The sequence below is a fragment of the Rattus norvegicus genome, chromosome 2 (assembly GCF_036323735.1).
Source record: "Rattus norvegicus strain BN/NHsdMcwi chromosome 2, GRCr8, whole genome shotgun sequence".
Classification (NCBI taxonomy): domain Eukaryota; kingdom Metazoa; phylum Chordata; class Mammalia; order Rodentia; family Muridae; genus Rattus; species Rattus norvegicus.
Genome location: NC_086020.1, coordinates 164,006,934 through 164,020,390, shown reverse-complemented (window position 1 = coordinate 164,020,390; position 13,457 = coordinate 164,006,934). Strand labels below are relative to the sequence as shown.

Sequence of the window (13,457 nt, the reverse complement as noted above, 5' to 3'; positions counted from 1 at the left end):
CTCTACCACAACTCGTTGTGAGCTACCATGTGGTTGCTGGGAACCAAACTCAGGACTTCTGGAAGAGCAGTCAGTGCTCTTAACCGCTGAGCCATCTCTCCAGCCCAGAGTCTGCCACTCTCATAGTTTGAAGTTCAATATGCATTTTGAGCTTTAGTAGTGTTTCTTTTACAAATGTGGGTTCCCTTTCAATTGGGGCATAGATCCTCAGAATTGAGAGTTTATCTCGTTGAATTTTCCTTTGATCAGTATCTTCTTTGAAAATGTTTGATTATAAATCTATTTTATTGGATATTTAAATAGCTCTTCCAGCTTGGTTCTTGGGACCATTTGCTTGGAGAATTTTTTTTCCAGTGTTTTACTCTGACATAGTTTTTGTCTTTGACACTGAGGTATATTTCTTGTATGCAGCAAATACTGGGTTCTGCTTACTTATCCATTCTTTAAGCCTGTGGCTTTTTATTGAGCTGTTGAGTCTATTGATGTTGAGAGATACTTAGGACCAATGATTGTTGTTTCCTGTTATTTTTATTGCTAGATGTGGAATGATGTGTGTGTGTGTGTGATATACTTCCACCTTCAGATCACATAAACTTTTAAGTTCATTGTTGAAGGGGTCTGTGCTTTTCAGAAATTTCCTCTTTTTTTCCTGGTGTAGTTCCTCTGTCTGAAGAAGCTTGGCTTCTAGTTTTGGCTGCTGAACCATTAAAGAACCTGCTGATTGTGGATCTGCATTCTAGCTGTTGTGACAACCAACTGCACATGAGGTACCACACTCTCACTGAGGATCTCACTGATGAGGTGGTGATTTCTCTGGAAATGGGTTGTGGCTGTTGTTCCATTGAAAAGCTCCATCATGATGATCTGGATGCTCAGAAGGCCTAATGCTCGTTTGATGTTCTCCTTTCTCCACATGAGACTTTCTCTGTGTACCTTCCTCCTCTAATGTGGCTTCTGCATGACTTTATAAATTGATGTACATTAGGTATGTAGGTTGACTATGACAGGCCTTCACATATTCATTGTCCTCTATCTTTTTTGCATTATATTTATTTAAATATTCTTGTTTCATCCATGAGGTCTCACCACATGCCACCAATATTCTTGTTAATCTTTCACAACTGTAGGTCAGGGTTGGAAGCCTTTACTTGGTCCCAAACCTCTATGCTGTACCTCATGGAGGGCTTTAGCAGCTTCTCTGCTGGCTTTGGAGGCATTGGAATTGTAAAGTCTGAGGACACTGAGACCAGGCTGTTGGTGCCTGGTTTCCCTTCCAGCCTGTAGTTGTTGTAGGTCAGGTGACTTTATGGATTTTATCCCACAAACATTGGTGTGCTGGGCTTTTGTGTTACAGGAGCTGGGGTAGGTGGTGGGGAATAAGATGGTCTTTTTGATACTTTGGAAGATTAAACTCTCAGATCCTTAAGAATGAATTTGAAATATTAGGGGTCAAGAAGGCCTCTCTTTGTTCTGTGATTGCCTTGCACCTCTAACTTGATCAGTGTGTATTATCTTCTTACTGTGTTTTAAAATTATGTTCGCAGTACTTTATAAGATCTCATATCTGTTTGATCTATAATTTTTATTTTATTATGTCTGCATATAGTAAGACATCGGGGTAATATTGGCCATAGTTAATGATTTGATTAGTGTTCCTTCCTTTACTACTGTGTAAAACAGATTGAAAAATGTTGACATTATGTCTTCCTTAAAATGTTTGTATATTAATCAGATAATCCATGTATACCTCAGCTTTTCTCGTTTGAAGCCATGATTACTGCTTCAGTACACTTACAATTTGTCTATTTACATTTTCAGACCTCCTGCATGTAAATTTTGTAAGATATTACCTGTACAAATGTATTTCTCCTTTGAGATTTTTCCAGGTTTTGGGATATTTTCAATGTAGTTTCTGGTAATTTGTATTTCAGCTGAGAATTTTTCAACATATCCATCTTCATCTCTATTATTGTTTTGAGTGAAAAAGCAAAGTTGCTCATATTGTGATTAATAAGCAGAGAGAGAGAGAGAGAGAGAGAGAGAGAGAGAGAGAGAGAGAGACAAAGGATGGGATGTTGTGTCCAAAGTATTTATGGATTTATGATTCATGAATCATTTTAAACCAAAACAAAAGAAGAATCATTGTATATTTCTGTTGCAATATATTGATATTGAAGTATATATATATATATAATTTATAATCAGGAACAGATTTTAAAATTCAGGAAAATACTTCATATTTGTCTTTCATATTCTGCAGCTATAACAACAGTAATTAATGGCGTATTTTGTTTCTTTGGGATTTACTTGTTATGTTTTTGTTTGTTAGTTTGGTTTGTTTGATTTTGAGACTGGGTTTCCAATTTTAGTCTTGCCTATTCTGGAACTAATTCTGTAGACCAGACTGGCCTCAAACTGGGTGTTCTGCCTGCCTTTGCCCACCCCCCATGTGCTAGAGATAAAAACACGTGCCACCACTGATAGATTATTTATTTACTTATATTTTAGAAGACTCATGGCTTTGTTTGTTTATTGTTTTTTCTAGACAGGGTTTCTCTGTGTGACAGTGCTGGCTGTCCTGTAACTCACTCTGCAAACATGCATGGCCTTGAACTCACAGAGATATCCCTCCAACTGTTTCACAAGTGCTGGGATTAAAGCATGTATGACTTCTGCCAGACATATTTTATATTTTATCCAAGAGCACTGGATAATAAACTATTTTAAGCATAGAAAATACATGAGCATTTCCTTCCTAACAAGACTGTTCTACTTTCAGAAAAGATCATGCAGTGATTCTTTGATAATTGGGTAGCTGGTTACTATGTATACCCTCTGTTCTCTCTCTCTCTCTCTCTCTCTCTCTCTCTCTCTCTCTCTCTCTCTTTTCAATTTCTAAACCATCAAGTTTATTATCATGAGCAGTAAATATGAAAGAATATGTTTCCTGCCATCATGCATGTCATTATATGTAGTTTGAGAACTGTGGCATATGAGGTTGGAAAGTTTTTGGAATGTCAAAGTTGTTCTTGCCCCTCCTTATCCAGATTTCTTCATTCTAAGAACAAAAGAAGAACCTATACACCTAGTTTAACAGTGTTCAGTCACCAATGTGGAAATTTAGAGCAAAGGCATCTCATACCTAATACTTCTCCTTGATATTTAGAAAATGAGGGTTGCCTGTAGGATTGCTGACTTATTGATTTGGATGGGAAGGTCACTTAAAAATCTGCTGAATTTAAACGCAGGAAATTAATTAGTATAGCCATATCTACCTAAACCAAGAAGCCAACCAACCAACCAACCAACCAAACAAACAAACAAACAAACAAACAAACAAACAACCCTGGGAAGCAGTGCCAAGGATCTGCATGCACTTATTGGGTTGTTTTCTTCCCAGTACCCTCTGAATCCACTCGAAATTTAGAGATCCCTCACTATTTTAAAAATGCTTGTCTTGTTCCACAAGGATGTAATCTCTCTGTTGAGGTTGCATCCTTTGCTCTCAGAGCATTAAGGTTTTGATTAATCAATGGTGGTAGAGGAAATTGCTTTTTAGCATATATTTTCTTACATGTGTTTGAATACATCAAACTTAGCTTTGACTTTCTTGGCTTATATAAATATTGTGCTATATTCCTTTAAAGTATATTTTATAGTTACATTCTTATATATTAATAATATTTTGTATAAAATTACATTCTACTGATAAAATAGATATACTAAGAAAATATCTATTATATTCCGTAAAATCTAATGCAAAGTATTCCAGAAAATGATTAATACCATTACATGTGTCTACACAAACAATGATTGTGGTATATTTTAAAAATTAATGAAATTAAAGAATATTAACTACTGATACATAACCATTCTAAATCTTTACTGAAAGAAAAATTGTACCTTAATGAATATATTTAAGCCTGTACCACCACACAATACATCAGCCAGATTGTGGTATTAGAACATTTCTAAATGAGTAAAAATGCATTATTCATGCATATGACAATGAATATGAATATAATATGAAATGTAACCAGCATAGCCTCACATCATTTTTAAAAGAACATAGAAAGTAAGGCCACTTCTTTAACTAACAAAACCCCTGAAATCTTAAATGACAAAGAATTTACTTTATAGCTGTTAGATATAGAAATTAAAGAATGAAAAATGAAAACCTTCTTATCTATCAAAACAATTATGCTCATAATGAAGACAGAGTATGAAAGCAAAGATGTTTATAGCATCACCCTTGATACAATGAGTGCACAAACGCTTTAAATAAACATTATCATCATGCTTTACACAAATACTGATTTATCCTAGCATCATAACTCTAGAGAAGCAGCAAATACCTGAACACCAATCTTAATTACAACACTGTGCATTTGAAAAATATGTATAGAACAGTCTGTCCCAATTTTATTACAACATTAAATCCAAAAGGGAAAACAAATATACAATAAGATTATTTTTAAAGATGTGAGGATTTTACAGGTTTTGTAGTAAATGCTTACAGTGATAACATTTTTAAAAAAATCACAAGACATACAAATGTAAAATATCTTAATATAGAAGAACAAGGTAAAATAACATGCTTTTTTTGAGGAGTTAAAGCCATAAGTACTTATATGTGTCAGTTTTAATTGGTTTATAGTTGTAGGTTTTAGCTTTATTTAATTTTTTTCTGGGAAATTCTATAACTTTATTGGAAACTCAGCAGTTAGTTCTCATCCATATCGACCGTCTATAGACATTTGAATGTAGTACCAAGTTCACAAGTCACCAAAGCGTAGCTCTTAATTAATAAACATATTTGATTACATATTTGGATGAATGTACATGGTTATGATATGGAACATACTTTATTCATTTGACCAAGAATATTATATTATTGCACATGTCTGGATTTCTTAATCTTCTTCATTGTAATGTTTTGGATTTCTTTGAATGCCTGAAGAGCATGCATCTGAAAGATTTGCAAAGAGAATTTTAGGATGTGATTGTGTGAACTTATAGACCCTGTTCTTTGTGCAAATGATTGTTTGTCCCAACTTGGAAAAGTTAGTTTTAATGCTTTATTTACAAATGTAAAAAGTAATTTTAAAGAATCATCCCAAAGAAAACCTAATTTGTTAAATTATCTAACTATTTCCAACGTGACTTTGAGCAAATTGTTGGCTTCTTTGTGACACATTTTTGTTCTTTTATAATCTGACTTGTAAGACAATTTATATACCTGGCATAGCATTTGTTTTATGATACTTATTTTCTGTCATACCCTATCCTATTTTAGATCTCTCAAATTTAAAGACAGATTTGGCTATAAGGAGAAAGACAATGTATTAATGTTTACAAAATAGTGTAAAGTCTGCAGGGTCCAGTGATTTCATGCTCTTCTGTGTCATCAGGAAAGAAGCCAGGATAAGGACTGTCAGCCTGGATCAGAGTGAGTCATTGTTGATGGAATACTTACATTCCACACTGAGAAAGAAATTCAAAGTTTAGATGATAAATGAAAAGGACATACATCCAGCTGAGAAAGAAGTTTGTCATGCCAGAGGGCATGAGACGGACAGGTGCATATTGCAGTGCAAATGATAAAGGAGAATTAAGAAATGAGGCCACAAAATGCTGCATCCCAGCTCTAGAGAATTTGAGCCAGGGGGCTCATGAGTTCAATGATAGCTTGTACTTCAAAAGTAAAGAGAAAAGAGGGAAATAATAGCTATATGTCAAATAGAATTGCACTTGTGTTCTCTAAGGTAAGCATTTTAAGGCTATGCCTAGAAAGGGCTGTTGGGATATTTAACATATATTTACATTTCAAAGAATGTTCTGTTTATGTTATGCTTGGTAAAATGGATAACCATGCAAAAAATACTAAATAGGAATAAAATCTTGGTTTTTAAGCTCAAATAGTAATGGGGGAGGGGTATGAAAACAAATGAGCCAGTCAAGGATATAGGGAGTACAGAGTCAAACAATTAATGCAGTGAGACATTGGAGGGTGGATATGCAGGAGAAATGCAAGAAGGAAACAAGGTTCCTATGTGTCCAAGATTATCAGTGGGCAGAAGCAGGACACTCATGAACCAGACAAATACAGGGATAGTGTATATATGAGAGACAGATCATTTTGAGTATGAAATGTTTTTCTATTTTAGCTGTCAAACTGACATTTCAATGGAAATATTGGGTGGAATTTTCCTCAAAGGGATAGAGTTGGAATTTGGTTTAGATTTATTAGTACTGGTCCTATATCTTTGTTAGTTTACTTTCTATGACTAAAACAAGAAAAATCAGAGATGCTTAATAATGAAGTAAAATGTGTTTTAATTATTACATCTTAGAAGGTCTGACTCATAACTGGTTAGTAGGTCTTGTTTCTTTGGATGGTAGAGGAACAAAACTGCTTACTTTCTTACAAGAAAGCAAAAGAGAAGAAAAGAAAAAGAAAGGAGTGTCCCACATTGCATGGATGGCACACACACTTTTCTAATTACTTCATGCCTGGACCTACCTTTTGAGTCTCTAACACTTATTGGAAATAATGGCACCCATCTAGAGGCTAAGATATAATTATTTCTTCCTGGATATTAAAGGTCTAAAATATAGCAATATATTAATCAATAATGTATAGTTTGGCAATTGTTTCCCACTGTACTTTATCCCTAGACCCTTAGTATTTAGGACAATGATACTCTGGGAAAAATATGAATAATAATAAAAAAGACATAGGAGCAATGATGGAGAGGAAACAAACAAAAATGACTACACAGGCTTCGTTTGTGATAGTTATTAAAACAGAGATCATATGGTTCCAAATGCTACAAATTTCCATTATTTGCCTAGGTAAACATGTTACACTTACTCACTATTTAATAATTGTCATAATATATGGGAATAAATGTATACATATATGTGTTTATATGTGTATATATACATATATATGCATATTTATCTTAATTACATTGGTACAAGATATATAAAGAAAGACACAGAATACTCAAAACTTATATTCATGTATACATCATATTTAAAAAATTATATTGTAAAAGCTTAAAATGTACTTTTTATGAGTGATAGAAAATAACTTTTAAACAACCTGAAAACATACTTGAGTAAATCAGAATGGATTTTTATTTCTTCAGCTCACTTTAAATATTGCTCTATCCTGTTGCTCTAACCTACAGACTAAATTGCCACATTCTACTTCTAGTGAAAATCTTCTTTCTCCTGTCCACTTCACCTAGTCTAAACATCCTTAAAATATGAACTGGCATAAAATTTCAATCAACTGTCAAAAATTTCATGCCTGTTGTGAGTTCCTTTTATAGAAAATAAAGACGTCTCTTGCATATAGAGAAGTTAATGCATTCTTACTTTGCATTTAACTTACTTTGGAAAAATGAAATTGTACTTCTCAGGTATTATACAATGGTTTTTCATAATGTATGCAGAATGAATAGAATAAGAGCAATCTATAGCTCTGTATAAGAGCCTTTTATAAATCCTGAATGAAGATTTGCACTCTGATAAACAACAGATGATTATTTTATGATCTAATAGCTGTAGCAATCTGAACACACAGCTTCAATAGCTGATGAAATCAGACTGCTTGAAGTCTTCAATCAAGGAAAAACCCATAGTACTCAGGTCATAAAAAGTGCACTGCAATTAGAGTTTCCACTGGGGAAAATAGCTTAATCTAATTCCATTTTATAAATAACAAAGGGAACAGTGATAGTGATTTATCATCACTCAATGCCAATGGAATGCACAGAAGGGGGTGAGCAGAAATACTAATGCTTAATGGCTGTGTGCTAGGCTACTTAAACCAGCACTCAATCCTGGTTTAGATCTTCAAATCTTCTTGTACTTAGTTCACAGTTGAAAAAAATTAAATTATCCTAGATTTAGTTGGGTATAACTGACAAAACTATGCACATTCAAGACATAAAGTTTTTGACATTTGTGTACATTTTGAAGTGATCATTAAAATCAATCAGGCGACCCTATACACTGCTTCACTTACAGTGTACATAAGTTGTTGCTATGAGTCATAATAAAAAGTGTCTAGATCAGCAGCACAATGATCAACTCATCTCGGACTTGCTTGTTTCCTTTCTCTTAAACTCTAATCTATGAAAGCAACAACAACAACAACAACAACAAGAAGAAATCCTCTCAGGGGTTGGGATTTAGCTCAGTGGTAGAGCGCTTGCCTAGCAAGCACAAGGCCCTGGGTTCGGCCCCCAGCTCTGAAAAAAAAGAGAAAAAAAAAAGAGAGAAAGAAGAAATCCTCTCTAACAACTAACCCTGTTGATGCCACTAAATTTTATTCTTGGAGTTTGCAAGAACAATCCAGAAGACACTGGCCCAGGATGACTTTGGTGACATTTGTTTTCCAGAGACCCTGCTCTCTCAAATTATGGCTTATGAGAGGTACCAAAATTCTGTAACTATTAAACACCCTCTTTTTTCTCTTCATCAGTAAATAACTTAGACAACCATTAAAGGGCTTGTTTTCCAAACTCTGCATCACGCTGCCGTGAAAGTCATTATGTAGAGCAGGTTCTGCAGTCTTAGGGACCTTGGTTTTCTATTTACTGTAGACATAAGCCATCACTTAAGGCACTAGGTTCTTATTTTTAACAATTTTGACATAACTGGGAATTTTTATATGCTTACATTTTAATTCTTATACCATGGATAACTAAAATGGTATTTAAAATTATTTAAACAAGGTATATGTGGGGGTACTTCAAAATTATGTTACAATTTTCTGCTACATTGTAAGCCAGAAAACACATTTAAATTACTAAAATGCTTTTCTTTATTTATACATGTGGGGATTTTGTGTATATATATATATATATATATATATATATATATATATATATATATATATACCATTTTGCTGCTACTCAGGCAATTTTGCATGCCATCTCTTTTGGGTCTGTCAAAGTTTGTCAGAAAATCATTTAAACTACACACATAATCCTAGTAGATTGAAATGCTTATAACATGCATCTTCACACGGACATGAAATATTTGCAGCAGTGCAACCATCTCGTACTTTGTAAACCTGCGAATGGTAGTTTTAATTGTGAAGAATTCCCAACCATGCCCTCGAATCATGTATCAAGTTGTCTATCTATTGATCAGCCCACATATGTTTTCATCGGGCACAATAGCAACGGTGAATTACATTCTCTTTCAGGCAGTAGGACACACCTATTCAATCTCGGTCAGGGAAGACATCGCAATTGATTCCTTTCACACAGAGAATAGTTTTTCACCTTTTAATTCTGAACCCAAAGTCTACTACCCTTTCCCCATGCATATGACTCTGTGTTCTAAATCCTATCTGTATAATGCTTAGTCTTTGGGCCTGGTCACCATTCAGGGTGAATCAGCACAGTGGAGAGTAGTTTCTAAAATAAAGATTGTCAGCCACATTTGGAGTCCTTGAGATATTTGTACCACATCAAAAGCAAATAAGAAAATAAGAAAGCAACCACAACACGTGATGGAAGGAGGGACCTGGGAGGGAAAGGGGATGGGGAGAAAGGGGGAACATGATCTGTTATTGGGTAGGGGAAAAGGACTGAAACCCTGAAGGCCAGCAGAAAGAATGGAAACAGTCAACCTCAGGAGGTAAGAGGTTTGGAGGACCCTTCAGAATGTACCAGAGATGTTGGAGGTGAGAAGCTCTCAGGACTCAAAGGGGTTGGGGGAACCCTAGATTAAAGACACTGCAGTGGGGAGAGGGAACTTGTAGAGTCCACCTCCAACAGAAGGACAGGACATGTTCGTATCTGCAAGAAATGCAGTGATAGAAATGGAAAAGTGAAAGACCCAAAGAGGATCCAGGTCAAGGGGAGGCCGCTAGGCCTGACACCGTTACTGAAACTATCAAGAACTCACAAAGAGGGACCTATTATGACTATTATGACGGTCTTCCAAAAGACCCAACAATTACCTGAAAGAGTCAGATGCAGATATATGCACCTAACCAGTGAACAGAAGCTGCTGACCACTGTGGTTGTATTAGGGAAAAGCTGGAAGAAGGTGAGGATGAGGGCAACCCTGTAAGAGGACTAGCAGTCTTTACTAACCTGAATCCCCCGAGTTCTCTCAGACACTAGATCACCAACCAGGCAGCATAAACCAGCTGATATGAGGTCCCCAACACATATACATCAGAGAATTCCTGGGTCTGGGTTCAGTCAATGAAGATGCACCTAACCTCAAGAGACTGGAGGCCTCACAGAGTTTAGAGGTCTTGTGTGGTTACTGGGGTCTGTACATCCTCATGGAGACAGGGGTGGGGGGTCAGGGAGGAGGTATGAGATATGGAACAGTCGGAGTGTGGACCAGGAATGGACTAAAATAAGGACTGTAAAAAAGAAACAAACAAATTTGAAATAAAGATTTTACAATAAGCTGGCAGGCTGCACATAATAAAACATTATATTTACAGTAGCATTTTAGTAAATTACAAAAAAAAACCAGCAATACATCAAAAAAAATTCCTAGTGCTTGTTCTAGGCTTTGAAATAAAGCAGTGAAAAGCTACTGAAGAGTTTGCTTTCACTCCGAATCTAGTGTTCTATGGCATCCATAGAGTGGGGTCAGGAATTCACTAACTGAAGGATAGAATTCCCAAGGAAACCTGTAATCTTACGAATTTCCATAGCTCTCCTACTCTAGTTGGTGGAAATTTATAGAGGATTAAAAGATGTGCCACGTGTTCCCACAGGTCCACTGCACAGCAAATAAGGTTTCTTTACGTAGATTAGTATGGGAATTCTTATCCCATGAATTAGTAAAATTGCATTGAAGGTGTCTTCTCTGTTTGGTTTAGACTGTTCTGAAAAGGAACACATGCTATGGAAACAAAATATTTCCAATAAAACACTCATTGAAATATACCAAACTGAAAACCATTGTACATTATAGCATTTTTCTTTCCAACTCCTCAAAAGGCATAAAATCACTTTGCCTGGAAATTAAGCATATTGAAAATTCTATTCAGGGATGGGAAGTAGCACATTTGTACAGTAGTTGTCTAATATTAAAGAGACTGTGTGTCTATTTCCTAACAACAACACCCTACCACTTTCCGCACCCCAGAAAAAAGGAAATAAGCACCAGTAAGCCAATAGGATAGTTTAGCAGGCAATGATGCTCTCCACTGAGTCTTAGAACTTAAGCAGTGGAAGACTGAAGAGACTCCCATATGTTGTTCTTTGTCTCCCTCTATATACACATGAACACATGTTCTATTGAGACATCCCTGAATGCGTTAGCAAGTAAGTAAGTCAGGAAGTCAGGAAGTCAGGAAGTAAATAAAAAATATGTTTTTAAGTTAAAAGTAATATTCAGATCAAATCATTACATTTCTTTGGTTTGGTTTTGTTTTGTTTTGTTTTTTTTGTCTTCTATATTTCTTTACCTCTTATTGTAAGAGTCCTGCTCATTTTTCCATCATCCAGGATTTTATTCTGGAATGTTCTACTTTTTCTCACAGTAATTCTTACCTTCATTAACTAGCCCATTAGCAGTACATTATTTATATCTGCAGTGTTTTCATTTCTTCTTTTAGTGGCAAGGAATTTATGCCCTAAAAGTTCGCTCAACCACACTACCACTGCAAACTCATAAAGATAAAGGCCTGTGTGTTCACTTTTATACCCATATTCTATCTTCAAAGTGGCATAAACATGTATATACTATGATTATTTATTCAACAAACCTGAATTATAGGCATTAATACAGACAGCATAGTTAATTACAACTTTTACTCTCTGTGAATCATTTCACGGCTATCTCTGTGCTTCAAAATAAAGTTTCTTCTCTTTCCATTCCCCTGATTAAATTAGCCTAGTTTATACACTTGAAAATCATTTTCCTATTATAAAAATAATGTAAATTTACTAATAAGAAATTCAGTGTTTGTACACATTTGTTTTACCTTTGTTTTCTGATATAATCTCGGTATACCAGGTTATTTTGACTCAGTGCTAAATAACCTTAAAAGTACTCCTCATTTGAGTAGGAACATTATAGAGCATGGATAGGAATGCCTGTCTCCCTGTGAAACTGTCAAAACCATCCACAATAACATGTTTAATGAAACAATATGACAGAGGCTGCAAGGAGGCTAAATGACGTCCTGCAAGCCTCAGACATCAGTGACAGGTGGCAGAAAAATGGATGTGAAGACAAAGATAACAGCACTCCTTGTTAAAATACAAACTTGTCTTGGGTTTAACGAACTGGTAGTTTAGTCTCCAGTTTGACATGAGCTTTCTAGAAGAGATGCACCATGAAAAAGTAACTGAGAAAACCGGAGTGACCGAAAAGTCATTAAATGTGCTTCTTTTCTAGCAAGCTGTGTGTTGGGAAGCATGCTTACAGAGATGATTATGAGCACCCTGTATGTACAGATATCTAACAACAGTGGGTAAGAGCTGACACCTGAGTCAACAGTGTCAGCGTCTCTGGATCAGCCTTTGTGTTTTTTTTTTCCAGCAGTTTCTAACTTACAGGCCCTACATTAGGGTTTCAGATCAGTTTGGAGTTGACATTTGTACACACATAAGGATTGAATTCATTCTTTGACCTATAGGTAGCCTGGGCTTCCTGGATACCATTTGTTAAAGAAAAATTTTAATCCAATGTCTGACTGCTTTTGATACTTTGTCCAAAGCAGTGATTGTGGCAGTGTAGACATCATCATCAGAATAAAAGTTCTGCTTTATTCAACCGGCCAAATGGCTGCTATTTTGGTTGTATTCCCTCTATTAGTGCTATGAAATATGTATTAATTACTATGGCTTTATAACATAATTTGAGATTAGACATTGTGCTATTTACAATGTTTTTCTTTCACCTAAAATTGCTTTGACTGGTTGATGTCTTTTGATTTCAGTCAGTTCAGAATACGGTAGTATTTTGATGCATCTAAATTTACATAATTTCCAATAATATAATAACTTAAATAATAGTAACTATTCTGATCAAGTTTTTCCAACTTCTAGGATTGCCTTCCGTTTCTTTGTTGTTACAGTTTTTTTCTTCTTTTTTTCTTTCTTTCCTTCTTTCTTTCTTTCTTTCTTTCTTTCTTTATTTATTTATTTATTTTTACACTCCAGATTTTATTCCCCTCAGACTAGTCCACATTCCACACCCACCACCAGTACACAAGAATATCGCAACACCACCCACCCCACCACACCTCTAAACTTCCTGGGACCTCCAGTCTCTTGAGGGTTAGGGGCATATTCTCTGACTGAACCCAAACCCAGGAGTCCTTTGCTGTGTATGTGTTAGAGGCCTCCTGATATATGCAATCTGGTTCGGTGATCCAGTGTCAGAGATATCTGGGGTCCAGATTAATTGAGACTGCTTGTCCTCCTACAGGGCTGCCCTCCTCCTCAGCTTCT

At 35.6% G+C, this 13,457-nt stretch overlaps 1 pseudogene; it reads right to left on the bottom strand.

The window, feature by feature from the left end:
• Positions 1 to 517: 517 nt before the first annotated feature.
• On the bottom strand, positions 518 to 11,489 carry Smarce1-ps2 (SWI/SNF related, matrix associated, actin dependent regulator of chromatin, subfamily e, member 1, pseudogene 2; annotated as a pseudogene).
• Positions 11,490 to 13,457: the final 1,968 nt, after the last annotated feature.